This window comes from Canis aureus, chromosome 22, assembly GCF_053574225.1.
Source record: "Canis aureus isolate CA01 chromosome 22, VMU_Caureus_v.1.0, whole genome shotgun sequence".
Classification (NCBI taxonomy): Eukaryota; Metazoa; Chordata; class Mammalia; order Carnivora; family Canidae; genus Canis; species Canis aureus.
In genome coordinates this window covers 15,242,742-15,260,121 of record NC_135632.1, presented here as the reverse complement: position 1 = coordinate 15,260,121, position 17,380 = coordinate 15,242,742, and the positions used below count along the sequence as shown (strand labels likewise).

Here is a 17,380-nt window from a genome sequence, read left to right as displayed (position 1 = left end):
TACTACACATTAAAAAGTGTACTTGTTTTGACAGCGTTTTCACCTCCCTCCGCCAATTTGCAAAAGTGTTCTTAAGAAACTTTCTAAACTTGTTTATGCCCAACTTGTCTTTGAATGCATTCTTTTTGAAAACATATTTGTAAAAAAAAAGAAGAAAACATGTTTATAAGTGCAAAGTGGATAATGTAAACAAGCTGTCAGCATTTGAGAGAAAGCTGGGGGACCCCCGGGCAGGATCTATGCCTAAATTGCCACCTGCTGTAACCTCCACAGCCCTTGTAACAGCTTTAGCCTGAAAGCCCAGCCTGCCCTGCCCTCGCTAGGCCTCAGCCCTGCGCCTTCTCTCTCAAGGAGACCGAACCAGACGCGCAGACCGAGGAGGGGCCTCCACCTCTGTGCCGACCGCAGGGAAGCTCTTGCCAGCAGAGGTCACTGACGCGCCGGCTTGGGGTTCGGCAGCCGCCGAGGCCGCAGGGTAGGTCCCCGCCCTCCCCGATTCTTGCTCCTTCCTGTCCATTCATTTGCTCCCTGCTTGGCATATTGAAGGAAATAACCCCAGTGGCGCGTTAGCAAGGTGCGTGCATGCCGTGGACACTTTTTCTCACTGCTACCTACCCTTTTTTTTTTTTTTAAGATTTTATTTATTTATTCATGAGAGACATAGAGAGAGAGGCAGAGACACAGGCAGAGGGAGAAGCAGGCTCCATGCAGGGAGCCCGACGTGGGACTAGATCCCGGGTTCCCAGGATCAGGGCCTGGGCTGCAGGCGGCGCTAAACCGCTGAGCCCCCCGGGCTGCCCTACCTATCCTTTCATAGCCCAAATCTGAGTCTTTAGTTTAACATTAAGGTGATCCTCGGAATAAGACAGGCAGTAACATGTGACACAGAGCAGCAGGGTCCCCTCCAACCTTGGATGGCATCTGACCAGGTGTAGCCCGATCCGGAAGCTAGTTATAGCTGCTTCTTGCCTGGATTCCTGGGACCAGGAATCACCCCACCACACACACACACACACACACACACACACACACACACACACATGCGCCTGAAGGTAACACGGACAGAGACCCCTATGATGCAGGGATGGGCGCTGTGTATGGCGTGGGGCGGTACAAGCCAGTGAGAAGGGCAAGGGCGAGGGTCCTGTGGCCGCCTGCAAAGAATGAGAGGCATTGAGCAGCCACCTGTGAGCCCAGGGCTCCCCGTGGACAGCAGCTGCATACATGGGACCAGTTTGCCAGCATTCTGTAGTGGCAAGAGATGCTACGAGGGGTCATGCGTCCATTAATAGGGGAGGGGAGGGGACGCCTGGGTGGCTCAGCGGTTGAGCATCTGCCTTTGGCTCAGGTCGTGATCCTGAGGTCCCGGGATCGAGTCCCTGCATAGGGCTCCCCACGGGGAGCCTGCTTCTCCCTCCACCTGTGTCTCTGCCTTTCTCTCTGTCTCTCATGAATAAATAAATAAAATCTTTAAAAAAAAAAAAAAGAATGCAGGGGGAAGAAACTGCATCTGTAGGATGGGGCAGAGTAGTAGGGCACCTAAAAACCACTGAATTGCAATAGGACAGCGCCCACCGATACTGGGGGGTGAGGGGGCGGGGGCTGAGGTGCTCCCGGCGTCAGAGGCCAAGGGAGACGCCAGCTTCCCAGGCCGCGGGATGTGTAGCCGCCCCTGCGCCCTGGCAGCCGGGTAACTGCACCTCACAGCCCCTGGGCGACAGATACGTGATGGCCCCGGAAAACCGGGAGGTGCAGGGGTTACAGCGGCAGCAGGACACCCCGGGAAGCCAAGGGAACCACCCACTTGTCTGGGAAGAGCGCCGAGCAAGAAGCAAGTGACCTAAGCCTCAGCTACTCAATCGCATTTCCAGGGTCACAGCGAGTGGCTCAGGATTGTGCATGTGACCCGCTCAGCGCCAATGAGACTTAAGATTCCTGGGAACCCTCGGAGAGAGGCGGTTCCTCCCGGCGCTGGGCTTGGAGCTGAAGGAGTGCGAGCTACTGCTGCAGAGCCCGGTGGCCGTCGGCCTCCCCCTCCTCCTCTCCCTCCTCCTCTCCCTCCTCCTCCTCCTCCTCCTCCTCCTCTCCCTCCTCCTCTCCCTCCTCCTCCTCCCTCTCCTCCTCTCCCTCCTCCTTCTCTTCCTCCTCCTCCTCCTCTCCCTCCTCCTCTCCCTCCTCCTCCTCCCTCTCCTCCTCTCCCTCCTCCTCCTCCCTCTCCTCCTCTCCCTCCTCCTTCTCTTCCTCCTCCTCCTCCTCTCCCTCCTCCTCTCCCTCCTCCTCCTCCTCCTCTCCCTCCTCCTCTCCCTCCTCCTCCTCCTCCTCCTCCTTTAAGATTCGGTTTATTTATTTGAGAGAGAGAAAGAGAGAATGAGCAGTGGGGAGGGGCAGAAAGAGAAGGAGACCCAACTGCCTTCTTGTCAGCACCAGGGAGGACTGGAGCTTTGTGGAACCACCTGGAGCTCCTGAGTTCGTAACTCATCCAGTGGAAGAACCTGGAAATGGAGGGAAATTGAGTGCTGATGGCAGTATTTGAGCCCTGAATGCAGCCATACCTGGAGTTAATTTTACTCCTGGGTTTTCTGGAAGCCAACAAATTCCCCCTTGTGCTCATGGAGACTGCACTCTTGCACCTCCTGGGCGAGAGGGGAGGTTAAGTGTTCTCTGACCCACTGCTGACATCTGATACCCTTAGGATGCTTTGTATTGAAGTTGACCTTTGTATTGAGGTTGAGATAAAACCAGCTGGCCAAGGCAAGCTGCCCTGGCTCCTAAAGTCCCCTGATGCTTGCCCCTTACAAACATCCAGACCATTCTGAATCGTTGTGACCATTCCTGACCCCAGAGTGGGAGCCAACGGCTTGAAGGCAATGCATCTGAAACTCTAAGATCAACACAGAGATGCCAGCATTCCTATTACTACAGAAAACAAAACACATTTAGAAGCATCTCGTTGACACTGAAGTTAAAACTTCAACCTTAGATGTAGAAGAGCTTCTAGCAGGAGAGAGATGAGAAATTAATTGGATCGTTCCCATAATTACTAATTTAAATATGTAAAGTGTCACTGGTTTTTCCCTTTATGCAAAGCTCTGCCTTTATTCCTTTTTTAAGAGATGGTTAAAAAAAATACCTAGGGTGGGGGGGCCTGGCTGGCTCAGTCATAGGAGGTTGTTGCTCTGGTCATGAATTCAAGTCCCACTTTTAGTGCAGAGATTACTTAAATTAATAAACTTTAAAAAGAATTATCTAGGGTCATTTCTGCTTTTGTTCCTTTTTTTTTTTTTTTTTTTACTGAAGTTAAACATACCCACAGTACAGTGCACAAAGCTTAACTGTATACAGCTTGATGGATTTAGCATATGAAAAACAAGTGATCTGTTCTCTTTGGGTCTGTAGTCCTCATCTGTCAGGTGAATGTTAATGAGGCAGCAATTCTCAGAGATTTCTTCCAAGCCAGTGACCCCCTGAGTTCTGGATGTTTTCATGCAGTAGCACCTATATCACTGGTGCAATGAGTCCTTTTCTGCACACCTGATACCTTGACACTGTGTGGTTGGCCCCAGATAAATCTTTGTTAGGCTGTTTCCCCGGGACTGCCTCTGACACTACTTCCAGAAGAGCCCAGCTTTGGGAACAGGAGGCTGTTGACCGAAGAGCCCCTGGCCCACGCCACTGCCACAGTCATCACAGTGAACACAGCACCTGGATGAGAGGAATCAGGGAACCCATCACAGCCACACTGGTAAATGACCACATGGAGAGGGTTTAATAGGTATTTACTGGATGAATGGAGAAGTGGATGGATCTCCATTCCAAATGCTTCAGGGAGGCAAAAAGAACTAAACAAAGAAGAAAGCTGGTTCTGAAGTAATCAGGCTATTGTCTTGACAGGAAAGAGGATTCCCTGGCCATCCAGCCTGATGCTTATTGTTCAAATCAATTACCAGTTTCACTGTAGTGTAACTGCACAATCAAACTGCTTGGAAATCCTCTGGAGTCCAACATCTTGCTTTAAGCTGTAAGGAAACCAGAGTGTTTATAAAGTGTTTGCTGAAGGGTTTGTGTTATGCCTGATAATATTAGATCAGCTGGGGGAAAAGCATGTGTATCAGTTAGGATGCTTTGGACAGCAATCCATAGAAAACCCAACTTAACAAGATGTCCCGAAGTAGGCAGTTCCAAAGCTCAGTTGTATCAACAAGGACTTGGGCCTTTATTCACCTCTGTCAACTGCTTATAATACCTACACTCTACAGAAGGTGGCCAGAGCAGCAGGCCCTCACACAAGTCCAAAACCAAGAAGAAAAGATAGCACGGCAGCATTTTCTCCCTACCTTTCAGCAATCCACAGTCTAGACCAATCCCTGGCAAGGAGGAAAGGCATGGTTGCAAGAACGGTTATCCTCTGGGATTGACTCCTTGTCACCAATTAACTGTACAAAATCGGGGCTTTTGAGCATGGAAGGAGAAGACATCTTCTATAGCATGGCCACATTGGCTGTCATTGGCAATCGTCCAGCCCAATCCAAATTCAACTAAGTAAATTATTTTTTAACTTTAAATAATCCATTTCCACAGTAAAAGTGGATGATAGCCATTGACCAGGCAACTAAGGGCTCTGCATAAAAAGCTCTAGTGGCTTCTAGAGGCCGTTGGTGACAATGAAGGCCTTCTTGCTCTGTTTACAACAGATTCTCTCCAGCAAATGTAGAGACTTGATAAGTGTGTCGGCCTCTTCCTGGGTAAAGGTCATGGCTCTGGGAGAAAGCAGCTCATTGTGTGGCCTCACAGAACAGTCATCACTTGTTCCCTCTTAGTGAAACTCAGCAGTCTGGGACCAGAAATGAGTACCCTTCAACTTCCCTTGCTAGCTCCACCTCAAGAGCACACCCACATGAGCCTGGATAAATGGTCCTGTGAGGGAGGCATGTGGGGGTGGGCAATGATCCTGGGAGGGCCAGAGGTTGAGGGCAAGGGGTGATTTCCCAGGAAGTACCAAAAATGTCACCTAAGAGGCTCATGTACTAACAATTAGCCTTTTATTCCCACCCTTTCTCTACAGTTATGTGGGCAGGACCACGGCTACCCTGGATGCAGTGTGTATGTGTGTGGAGGAGAGGGGGGTGTTAGAGGAGATCAGGATTGGTGGATGTGCGTGAGTAGGAGAGAAGCGGCAGGGCCAGAGTTCCAGAGAGTGAGTTGTACCTGTTGTGATTAACTCACCCCTAGGGATCACCCTGAGTCCACATGGGTGCCACTCTTTTCCCTCCCAGGTTTGGGAAGAGTGCATGGGACCCACTGGGTGAAAGAACTGGTACATGCTCGATCATTATGACTGTCATGGGCTCTCTTGGCCTCTTTTCTGCCTTCTTTAGTGTTCTGCTGTCTCCCTCATCCTTTCTCCTTGTCTCCACGTTTGCTGCAATACCACCCCCAGGTCCACTTCCCCAGAACAGAAGATGTGTACCATTGGAGGCACACAAGATCGTTTCAGGAACACATAGATGAACATTTCATAGTTTCATGGATATGCATTTATTTTACTTGTCATTACAAAAAACAATTGTAAGTTGTATATTGGCGCTGAGAATTCCATTGGTTCTCGAATTCTTCCACCAGGAAAAGAATATTGAACTCCCCCTAGAGGCTGGAGGAAAACAAGGCCCCAGTGGAAGGCATTTGGCATCTTGGAACCTAAAAGCCAGTGATTTCACTATGTAAAAAAATCATATTTTTGGGCTCCTAATCCAGTGCTTCTCTCTCCATATCATACTTCCATTAAATGTATCTGTCTCACTTTCTTCTTTCCTATTAACAAAAATCTTGTAAAGTACCCAGTGGAAATAGCTGCTTTCTAGAGGACAATATAGAAACTGGTAATTTCTGGTTCTTCCCTGATTTCTAATTCCACTTTCATCTAAGTCTCTTAACAAATCTCTAAATATCCTTCTTTTAATTTCCTCAGCCAGGAAATTACAGGACATCACCAACATTTTAATGAGTTCTTAGTTAAGAATCTCAAAGGTAATAACTATCTGTAGCCTAGTTTCAAGGAAAGTTGCACTGAAATTAAATTCCAATAGCCCAAAATAAAAAGCTACACCATATACAAGATTATATAGTTCACGTTTATGTGCCAATCTTTTTTTTTTTTTAATTTCTCTTTTTCTCATTGCAGACTCAATGTAACTGAGACATCTAGTGTCCAGTCCTAAGAAAAACAAATTTCTACTGATTCTGGTTTTAAAGAATTCACCAAATCTGTTTCATGGTACTTGTGAGTAAAGCTATGAATTTCTCCCCCTTAATTTCAAAAAACCTCTTCATGGTGCTTTCTGGACTTAACCCTCTTCCAGGTGAAAATTATTTTCATATCACAGATGCTCACAAAAGTTTCCCAAATTTAATGTCTTTTTTTTGTTAAGATTTTATTTATTTATTCATGAGAGACACAGAGAGTCAGAGACATAGGCAGAGGGGGAAGCAGGTTCCCTGCAGGGAGCCCAGTGTGGGACTCCATCCTGGGACCCTGGGATCACGACCTGAGCCAAAGGCAGATAGAAGATGCTCAACCACTGAGCCACCCCGGCACCTCTAAAATCCTTGTTATAACAGTGTTGCCATTCACATGGATAAAATCCAAACCTTTAATTCCATCCCTCCTCCTCCAACTTCTAAAGCAATTGCCCCAGATAGAAAATGCCTCTTTAACAAACAAACCAACAAAAACCCAAAAGCACAGAACTTGGAGAGCTTCCAGGTTGGCAAACATGGACATGCAGGGAGAGTGGCGCATGCCCAAGGAGGGCATGCAAGCCTCATGCCCTTTACTCTGTACCTTGCCCTGAGTATCTCTTCCATTTGGCTGTTCCTTAACTATGTCCTTTCATAATAAATAGTAATCTAGTTAAGTGAAAAAAAAAAAGAAAATGCCTCTGTTCTTCAATGGCATTTGAGTCTAAGGTCGTACCTTGTTTTCTGGATTTCTAGTTACTAAGTATGTACATATGAGCTCAAGATATTTCAGTTATTTTGTACATATACAAAATATATGTGTTATATAAAATATAACATATTTTATAAGCTAACATAAAAAAATTTTTACAGTATAAAATACATAACATATAAATATATATACAATGTATTCATTTTTATCATATAACTAATATTTTCATATCATGTTAACTTTTCTAGATGATTTTTAAAAAGATTTTATCCATTCATTTTTGATAGAAAGAGAGCATGAGCAGGTAGGAGGGGCAGAGGAAGAAGCAGATTTCCCACTGAGCAGGGAGCTCAACCCTGGACTCTAACCCAGGCCCCTGGGATCTTGACCTGAGTGAAAGGCAGATGCTTAACCAATTGAGCCACCCAGACATCCTTCATGGTAACTTTTAAAAGTGAATTATATCTTAAATATAACACCAAAAGCAAAAGCAACAACAAGAAATAGATACACTGGACATCATCAAAATTAAACACTCTTGTGTTTCAAAGGATATTATCAAGAAGATGAAAAGAGAACACTCAGAATGGTGGAAAATACTTAAAAATCATATATCTGATAAAGGACATATCTAGAATATATAAAGCACAATTACAACTCAATAATAAAAAGACACATAACCGAATTTTTAAATGGGCAAATGATCTACGTGGACATTTTCCCAAAGAAATATACAAATGGCTAATAAGCCCATGAAATGATGTTCAGCACCACTAATCATCAGGGAAATACAAATCAAAACCTCAATGAGATACCACTTACCTAGGTGCCTAGGTGGCTCAGTGGTTAAGTGTCTTTGGCTCAGGTCATGATCCTGGGGTCCTGGGATCAAGTCCCTCATCAGGCTTCCCCATGGGGAGCCTGCTTCTCCCTCTGCCTGTGTCTCTGCCTCTCTCTCTCTGTGTCTCTCATGAATAATAAATAAAATCTTTTAAAAAAATTTCAGCAGTGCAGAAATATGCACTGCTGATGGGAATGTAAAATGGTGCAACCTTTTTTGAAAAAGTCCGGCAGTTCCGCAAATATTAAACATACAGTTACTATAGGGCCCAACAATTTCACTCCTGGGTATATATACTCGAGAGAAATGAAAGTATACGTCTACACACAGACTTGTACACCAATGTTTATGGCTGCATAATTCATAATGGCCAAAAAGAATAAACAACCCACATGTCCATCAACTGATGAAAGGCTAAATAAAATGTGGTATAACCACACTGCAGAATATTATTCAGCCATACGGGTGAAGTACTGATGCATGCTACAGCATGGATGGACCTTGAAAACATGTCAAGTGAAAGAAGCCACACACAGAAGATTACATATTGCATGGTTCTTCTATATATTCTAGATATGTCCTTTATCAGATAAATGATTTTTAAATATTTTCCACCATTCTAGTGTTCTCTTTTCATCTTCTTGATAATATCCTTTGAAACACAAGAATGTTTAATTTTGATGATATCCAGAGAAGGTAAATCTTTAAAGATAAAAAGTAGATCAGCAATTAGTCAGGGCTGCTTGAGGAGAAATGGAGAGTGACTCCTAACAAGTATGGAGCTTCCTTTTGGGGTAAGGAAAATGTTATAAAATTTATTGTGATGGTGGTTGTAGAACTGTGATACTAAAAAGCATTGAATGACAACTTGAGTGAATTTTATGTTGTGTGAATTATATCTCACTAAAAATGTATTAAGAAGTTAATTATAAGTAGTAACATATTTTAAATAATCAACAAAATTATTTTTGTTGCCCTGAACATCTTTGTAATCTTTATTTCTACTCATCTTGCAAAGGCTGTCAACCTCCTGAATGTCTCTACAAAGGAATTTGTAGGGATTACTGCTGAAGTTAATTCTAGACAGTGGCTTCTCCAGATGAAAATAAAACTCATTTATTTTAGAAAGAAGAAACCAAGTTCTCTACTGGGGAAGGAAGGAAGACCTCAGAAATAACCAATCACATTAGGTTAAAAAAAAAAAAAGACATGAGAAAGGTGAATAAATTATAAACTAAACTGTGGCCTGACCAAGCCATGTTAACTTCCCTAAGCCCAGTTGCTGCCTCTGTTAATGGGAATGATAACCCTGCACACAGATTTCACATCAGATTGCCACAGGGCTGTTGCAAAGGTCAGAGGACTATCTGCCAGTAATGGTGACTTACTGCCCCAGTTGGCCAAGCTTCTCAGTTTTGAAACCAAAGTAGTCCCCAGAAAACCTAGATGAGTTGGGTATCTTACTACCAACTGAGATTTAATGTCCAGAGTAGATTTTGGAGCATGGAAAGAAATATACACATTAACATGTGTCTGAATCAATATTCAGTTCATTTAAGTCAGAAAAAGGTAAGTTCAAAGTCACCTATCAACATAGTTGTTCTATTCATAAATCTAGATGTTCAAAAATATAAAAATAAGAATAATTATCTTTAGAAATGTTATTAGAAATGTTACTTAGAAATGTTACTGCCATTATTATTTGGTCAACATTCATTAGCTTCTCTATATCAATTCTTAACAAGGTAAATCAAAATTCTATTCATTGTATTTTGAGAAGTGGCTAGATGATTCTAACAGTTCATCTGGAAGAAAAACAAGAATAGGTAAGATAAATTTCAAAGGTAATAGTAATGAGGAAGACTGAGGTATGAAAAGGTGTTAAATAGTTATTGTGGTCAAATATGTGTGTATGTGTGTATGTGTGTGTATCTCATTCTTGAGCTAATGTTCCATTAACTTATGAAGTTAAAAGATTATATCCCCCTAACAAATAACTACTTATATAGATTGAACTAAGTAAATACCCTTAAAACACTTAAAGCAATGTTTACAAATTTAATGTCAAATCCTCTCAGGCATTTCAGTTATTCCATAAAACAGTTATAAATTCAACAAACAAGGATGCCTGGGTGATTCAGTCAGTAGACTCTAACTTTTGGTTTTGGCTCAGGTCGTGATCTCAGGATTGTGAGATGGAGCCCTGCAACAGGCTCCATGCTTAGTGTGAAGTCTGCTTAAGATTCTCTCTCTCTCTCCATTCTCCCTCTGCCTCTCCCCTGGCGCGCTCTCTCTCTCTCTCTCTCTCTCAAATAAATAAATCTTTTTAAAAAAATTCAATAAGCAAAATCTTGCTAAATCCAAACAATTAACAAAACTAAAAGGCAACCTACAGAATGGGAAAAGATATTTGCAAATGACATGTCAGGTAAAGGGTTAGTATCCAAAATATATAAAGAACTTATACAACTCAATGTCTCCCAAACAAATAATCCGATTAAAAAATGGGCAGAAGGGGATCCCTGGGTGGCTTGGGATCCCTGGGTGGCTCAGCAGTTTAGAGCCTGCCTTTGGCCCAGGGCATGATCCTGGGGTCCTGGGATCGAATCCCATGTCGGGCTCCCTGCATGGAGGCTGCTTCTCCCTCTGCCTGTGTCTCTGCCTCTCTCTCTCTCTCTCTCTCTCTCTGTCTCTTGTGAGTAAATAAATAAAATCTTTTTTAAAAAATGGGCAGAAAACAAAAACAGACATTTCTCCAAATAAAACATACAGATGTCAATATTCTGAAACTTCTTGATGAACAATATTATAGGAAATATCTTTTAGAACATTTAAAGCACTTTGCAATATAAGGAAATAGAGACTTAGAAATGTTACTGCCATTATTTGGTCAACATTCATTAGCTTCTCTATATCAATTCTTAACAAATACTTGTTGAATAAGATGTAAGGGGGTAAAGCAAAATTCTATTCATTGTATTTTGAGATGTGGCTAGATGATTCTAACAGTTCATCTGGAAGAAAAACAAGAATAGGTAAGATAAATTTCAAAGGTAATAGTAATGAGGAAGACTGAGGTATGAAAAGGTATTAAATAGTTATCGCGGTCAAATATGTGTGGTATTGGCACAGTAAATTGACAGGCTGCTTAAGGGAACAGAAATGGGGATGCCCAGGTGGCTCAGTGGTTGGGCATCTGCCTTTGGTTCAGAGTGTGATCCTGGAGTCCCCGGATCGAGTCCCACATCAGGCTCCCTGCATGGAGCCTGCTTCTCTCTCTGCCTGTGTCTCTGCCTCTGTGTGTGTGGTGTCTCTCATGAATAAATAAATGAAATCTTTAAAAAAAAAAAAAAGGAACAGAAATGTCGGGCACCCGGATGGCTTAGTTTGTTGATGATCCCACTCCTGATTTCGGCTCAGGTCATGATCTCAGGCTTGTGAAATCAAGCCCTGGGTTGGGCTCCTTGCTAAATGTGGAACCTGCTTAAGATTCTCTCTCCCTGGGCGCCTGAGTGTCTCAGTCAGTTAAGTGTCTGCCTTCAGTTCAGGTCATAATCCCAGGGTCCTAGGATCGAGCCCTGCATCAGGCTCCCTATTTGGTGAAGAGTCTGCTTCTCCCTCTGCCTCTCTCCACTGTGTGTACGCATGCGCACTTTCTCTCAAATAATATCTTTAAAAAAAAAGATTCTTTCTCCCTCTCTCTGCTCCTCCTCCCCACTGCTTATGTGCATATGCGTGTGCATGCATATATTCTCTCTCTCTCTCTCTCTCTAAAAAACAAAAATTTAAAAATAAAGGGAACAGAAATGAAAGTTATAAAATTGGTAATTACATATAAAATTACATAGTTTATAACAAAAGAAGGAACACAAACCAATGAAAAGTAAATGGTCTATTAAACAAATGGTGTTGAGATTATTGCCTATTTGGGGGAAATGTGAAGTTTGGTTCCAACAATATACTAAAATAAATTTCAAATGAATTATAGAGTATAATGGAAAAAATAAAATCAGACAAACAAAAACTAAGTGCACCTACATCTGATCTTTAAACAAAAGATATTCTCGGCCCCAAAATGATGACAATTATCACAAAGGACAAGATTGAGTATGGGCCAATAAATATTGACAAATTTCTATGTGATGAGATCACTACAAACAAGGCTGCACACACACACACACACACACACACACACAGGGAGACTAGGTGGAAATATCAGTCCATCACATATACACACAAATGACTGTGTGTAAGTATTTCCTAGAATCAGCTAGAAGAAAACATGCTCCTATTCTCATTCTTCCAAACAAAAGGATCATATAGAGGTTCCACTTCTGATACAGTACCAGGAGACAGAAAAGGAAATAAAAGACAAAATATCAAATACCAAAACACAGAACTTTGAAAAAGAGTTTGGAAATCCACAAGTAGAGATATACAAGCCAACAATTCCACTTTAACACTGGCTTAATAAAACCACTGACGAGACCATGGGTACTCAACATCATTTAAGTCAATAAGCATTTCTCCTAAAGTGGACAAATAGGCCAAGGTGTGTGTATGTGTTTGACATATAGTGTTTAAAAATATGTGTCCCCCCCAAAATAATATGTGTCCCTATGAAACGTAATTAATAATGTATTTGGCCAAGATTCTGTTAACCGTTATGTTCGTGTTTTCCAGCATAACAACAGATGTTTACACTCATGACTGAAGAACTGCATGTTCTTGTTTCTTTTCAATAATCTTCTATTGATGAAAGTGTTGCCACACCATCACTATAGAATGGACTTCTCTCCCAAATAGCTGTATCTGCAAGTGACTCATGCATAGCACATAAGGCAGTTTTATTAATTGTTCCATTCCTGACTACACTTGTATAATAGATATTTGACTACGATTTATTATAGAATATTTCTTTATCTGAAGTGTAGACAATGGCATTGAACACAGCTATGTGGGACACTTGGGTGGCTCAGTGGTTGAGCATCTGCCTTAGGCTCAGTTCGTGATTCCAGGGTCCTGGGATCCAGTCCCACAATGGGCTCTCCACAGGGAGCCTGCTTCTCCCTCTGCCGATGTCTCTGCCTCTCTCTAGGTCTCTCATGAATAAATAAATAAAATCTTTAAAAAAATAAGTAAGTAAACACAGCTACTGTTTAAAAGAGGTAAGAAAAAAGTAAGTTTGGCTGATGAAATGAAACCAAATTTAAAAATGCAAAACAAATAAAATTGTAAAATACCAGAAAAGATCCTGGATCAGCAAAAGTTAGGACTACCATATGTTTATTTGTAAAGGGCTAGGTCATTGGGTAAAAAGCTGGATATTCTGTTTTACCCAACAGGTGGCACTACTCTAGCACTCTGCCTCGGAACACGAGCTGGAGAAAGAAGGCCGCCACCAACCACCGAGACCACTTCCTGTAGCAGAGATCACGGGATCCGTTATTTGACTGTGTTTGATTGTGGCCTTCAAGAACCTCACATTGTGACAAAATATAACCCAGGAGCCCACAAGCACTTAGCACTTAGTAAAATGTATTTGATGAGGATGATTCCAGTCATTCTTCCTAAAGGTAAGTTCATTTACTCAGGCAATAAATATTTACTGAGTACCTGTCACAGATAAGGCCCCATGCTTGTTACTGGAGATATGATAGTGAAGGAGATACTGGGACCCTCTTCTTTTGTATCCTATGGTCTAGCAGAGGAAACAAACATTACCGAAATGCTGACATTAATGATGTGATGACGTAACGATGTAATCATGTTAATCATAATAATCACTTATTATGATAAGTGAACCAAAGGAAAAGTATAAGCCATATAATGATATGGACATTAGGACAAGGTGAATCAAGGCAGAAGGAGTGCATTTGTAAGAACCAAGCTCTGTACAGAATAAGAGAGGAATTGTCTAAAATGTTAAAATCTACCCTGTACATATCTACTAAGTTATTAGGAGTATCTGTGACATTCTTAAAATAACTCCTGCCATGGGATGGTAACCAACAGACACGATAGCAACAGACAGAGAAAAAGTGTCCCATTCATCTCCCATGAAATGTTATGCTTAAGTCAAAGTATGGAATGGGTCCCATCCTTTCTCTCCAAAATCCCTTTCCTTCCTCTAGCCTCTCTCCCACAAAAGGCAGTAATTTCATCAGAGGCGGCACATAACCCATAACTTCAATTTCCCAAATATGGTTTTCTTCATGGCAATTCCCTTCCCATGAAACAGCCAGAAACTCTAGCTCTCTCAAAGCTGAGTTTTTAGTTTCTTACCTCATTATTCAAGGATCTCCATGACATGCCCTATATTCCTTTCAGTCCCCCTTCCCACTGGCCCTGGTGCAAATCCAGTAGGCAAGGAATATAGACAAATACCACCCCTGGAATAGACACTGCCTATCTCTCTTTCCTGCCTCTGTTCCATGCCTTCCCCCCACACCATTCCAGGCATCTGAAGTGGCTTTCTCCCTCATTGATAACTGATGCCTTCCTTAAAACAAAATTACCAACTTTTTAAGTGTTAAAAGTCCTTAAAAAAAAAAAAAGAACATCGATGATATAAATAGTGGCTTGTTTCTAACATTTTGCTTCGCAAAATAAGTTGATAACTTTACATTGGTCCTCACATTAAAAACATTTTATTACATGGATCTTTTGAGTTGTCGAGTCAGAGAAGGACAACCCTACAAAGAAGTCTGCCTTTGCAAGCCCTGGCCTGACTCCATTTGAGAGGAAATGGGAGGACTGTCCTAGCCCTGAGGGCCCTGTGAATTGAGGCCAAGAGACATCGAGGATAGCAAAGAGCCCTTTCTCCTCTGTTAAGATTTGCCCTCAGAGTTCTGGTTTCCTGTCTGAGGACCTATGTCTTCTTCCGGCCATTCACTGGACAGACGCGGTCTACCCACAGGGCTGCGGTGTCAGCCTTGCAGGCCTCAATGGAACAACCACATTAGAACATGACATGTGGTAGGAAAAATCATCAATGTATATCATGGTGATAAAATAGTCTTTTTTTTTTAAAGATTTTATTTATTTATTCATGAGAGACACACAGAGAGAGGCAGAGACACAGGCAGAGGGAGAAGCAGGCTCCCTGAGGGGAGCCAGATTTGGAACCTGATCCGGGACTCCAGGATCACGCCCTGAGCCAAAGGCAGACTCTCAACCCCTGAGCCACCCAGGCGTCCCAATAATATAGTCTTGAAGTACCCACATATGCTGCTTTCTTTTATATTCCCTTCTGCCGACCTCCCTCCACTCCAATACTTGCAGAGGTTTCCAGTTGTCTCAGGGAGGCTTAGGATTGCTACAGGACAAATGGAAAGAAAAAGAGAAACAGAAAGAAAAAGTTAAGTCTCAGCTTCCAAATAAGATTTTTGAATTTTTCAGCCAGATTACCTTAAAAGCAAGACTTTGAGGAAAAGAAAGGATAAGGATTTCTAGAATCTTTTCTCCCTCTTGTTATTACAGTAAAAGCCAACTAGATCATGGTGTTTTGCCTAGGGAAGTCCTGGAGTAAACCAGAAGAGAAAGAGGAACGCCCACCCTATCAGTTTTAGTGGACTATCTAGGAAAAAGGGAGACAGAGGTAGCTGAGGCTTTGGAGGCGAGCCTAATCTCCCTTCTCTTGATTCCACCCAAAGCAGGGTTTGTGAAGTAGGTGGAGGAAAGGATGAGAGTTTCTAAAGACTTCATCCCTGGAACTCTGGGAGGGCCTGGCCTTGCAGGTTGGCTGGCACCACCCTGGGAGTGGCTACCTCAAGGTTTAACTCAACAGCATAGCATGATTCGGCTGGGAGAGAAGTAGAATATAATATCCTGGGCTGTCTCCAGGACCAGTATGGCATAAATTGGACCAAGATGTTCCCATCTGCTCCAGAGAAGAGGCCTGGAAAGTAGCTGAGTTGAGAGCCAATAGGCCTCCACACACAGGCCAAGGAAAAGGTGAATCAGCAATAGGACTGGGGGTGGACACCCTCATCAATTGCCAGATGGAGGATGTGGGGTCTGTAGCAGCAGCCAGAGCAGAGGCTGAGTCATCAGGCAGCACAAGCAGGCCTTCCAGGGCAGGTGGGAGCAGACCCCATGTACTGTAGTTATAGTCTCAATGGTGCTCACAGAACTTCCAGGGATGGGTTGGATACAGCCCGGGCAGTGTCCAGACCACCCGCCCACAGCAGAAATCCACAAAGGTGTAGAAGATTCTGCAAGGATCTGAGGATCCTATCTTTTCCCTGTCCCTGCAGGGTCTATTAGCCACAACTCCACCAAAAATCCGGACACCATCTTGAAAGGACAGAAAAGAAGGATGCAGATACCTCAGAGACTAAGCATGTCTTACCTCAAGAGAAGGACCATTTACTGAAAATGTCTATTTAAATTGTGTGCCAGAGTATTTTTCTCTCTCTTCAGTGGCTGGAGGCTCATAAGGAAGACAAGAACTATTTTAGAGAAATGAAAATGCTGCATCTTCTTTGCACATTTGTGAGGAGGTGACAAAACTGCAACCCTTCACACATACGAGTGTTGCCAGCTTTTCCCGTCCTCCTCCCCGTTGCTAAATTTGCTACTGCTTAGCTGTTCAGTTCCTCCCATCCACCCACACCCAACTGTGGAGAAGAGCTCGGAGGGTCCAGACCAGATCTTTGGGACTGTCACTGCAGAAGCAGGGGGATGGGAGAAGGATAGAAGTGGTATAAGCCACACAGGGAGAATGCAAAGGAGAAAGAATACAAGAGAAACTCCGCTTGCAAGGGGCCACAGAGAGCAGGGACCATGGACATGTTCAGACGCATCATGTAGGAGAGGGAGATGGTGAGAGAGAATGGGTGGATGGGAGAGCTCACTATTCAGGAGGAAAAGAGTGAGGAGTGTAATGGTTGGATATTAGAGAAGAAGAAAGGTATTTTGGTAAGAGCTGCTCTAGATTGCATACTTGGATCTCATTCATATTCTTTGAGATTAAAAGTAGAATTCCTGGGATGCCTTGGCGGCTCAGTGGTTGAGCATCTGCCTTTGGCTTACGTTGTGATTCCAGGGTCCCGGGATCAAGTCCCGCATCGGGTTCCCCAAGAGAGCCTGCTTCCCCCTCTCCCTGTGTCTCTGCCTCTCTCTGTATGTGTGTCTCTCATGAATTAATAATAATGTCTTTAAAAAAAAAAAAAAGTAGAATTCCTATCAGGACTTTAGTTTTTTGGACCCCTCCCACTCAGGGTCTGATCCACATGGCTCACAGTTTTGACAGGTTTACAAATACATGACCCTGCCACTATACAGGAGGTGTATTCATACAGAGCAGAGGTACTCACCTGGGAGTGGTTATGCCTCCCAGAGGCCATTCAGCAATGTCTGGAAACATTTGTGATGATCACAACTGGGGGATGCTGTTGACCAGACGTGATGCTACACAACCTATGATGCATAGGACAGTTCCCAATAGCAAAGAATGATCCCAGCCAAAATGTTAGTAGCACCACAGTTGAGAAAACCTAGTATAGGAAAATGGAGGGGGGCAATTGTTTCCGTACATCTTCTCTTACTGAACACTAATTTTTTTTTTCATTTTAAACATTTATTCAAGT

General features: G+C 43.1%; 1 protein-coding gene across 1 annotated transcript in view; it reads left to right on the top strand.

Annotated features, from left to right (window-relative positions):
- Nucleotides 1–9,253: 9,253 nt before the first annotated feature.
- The window catches only part of RASA2 (RAS p21 protein activator 2), a 144,481-nt gene continuing 136,354 nt past the window's right edge, over nt 9,254–17,380 (top strand). The window contains exons 1-2 of the mRNA XM_077864919.1: nt 9,254–9,356; nt 13,133–13,363. The gene's annotated coding sequence lies outside the window, so the exon portion shown is untranslated. The remainder of the gene's footprint in view (nt 9,357–13,132; nt 13,364–17,380) is intronic.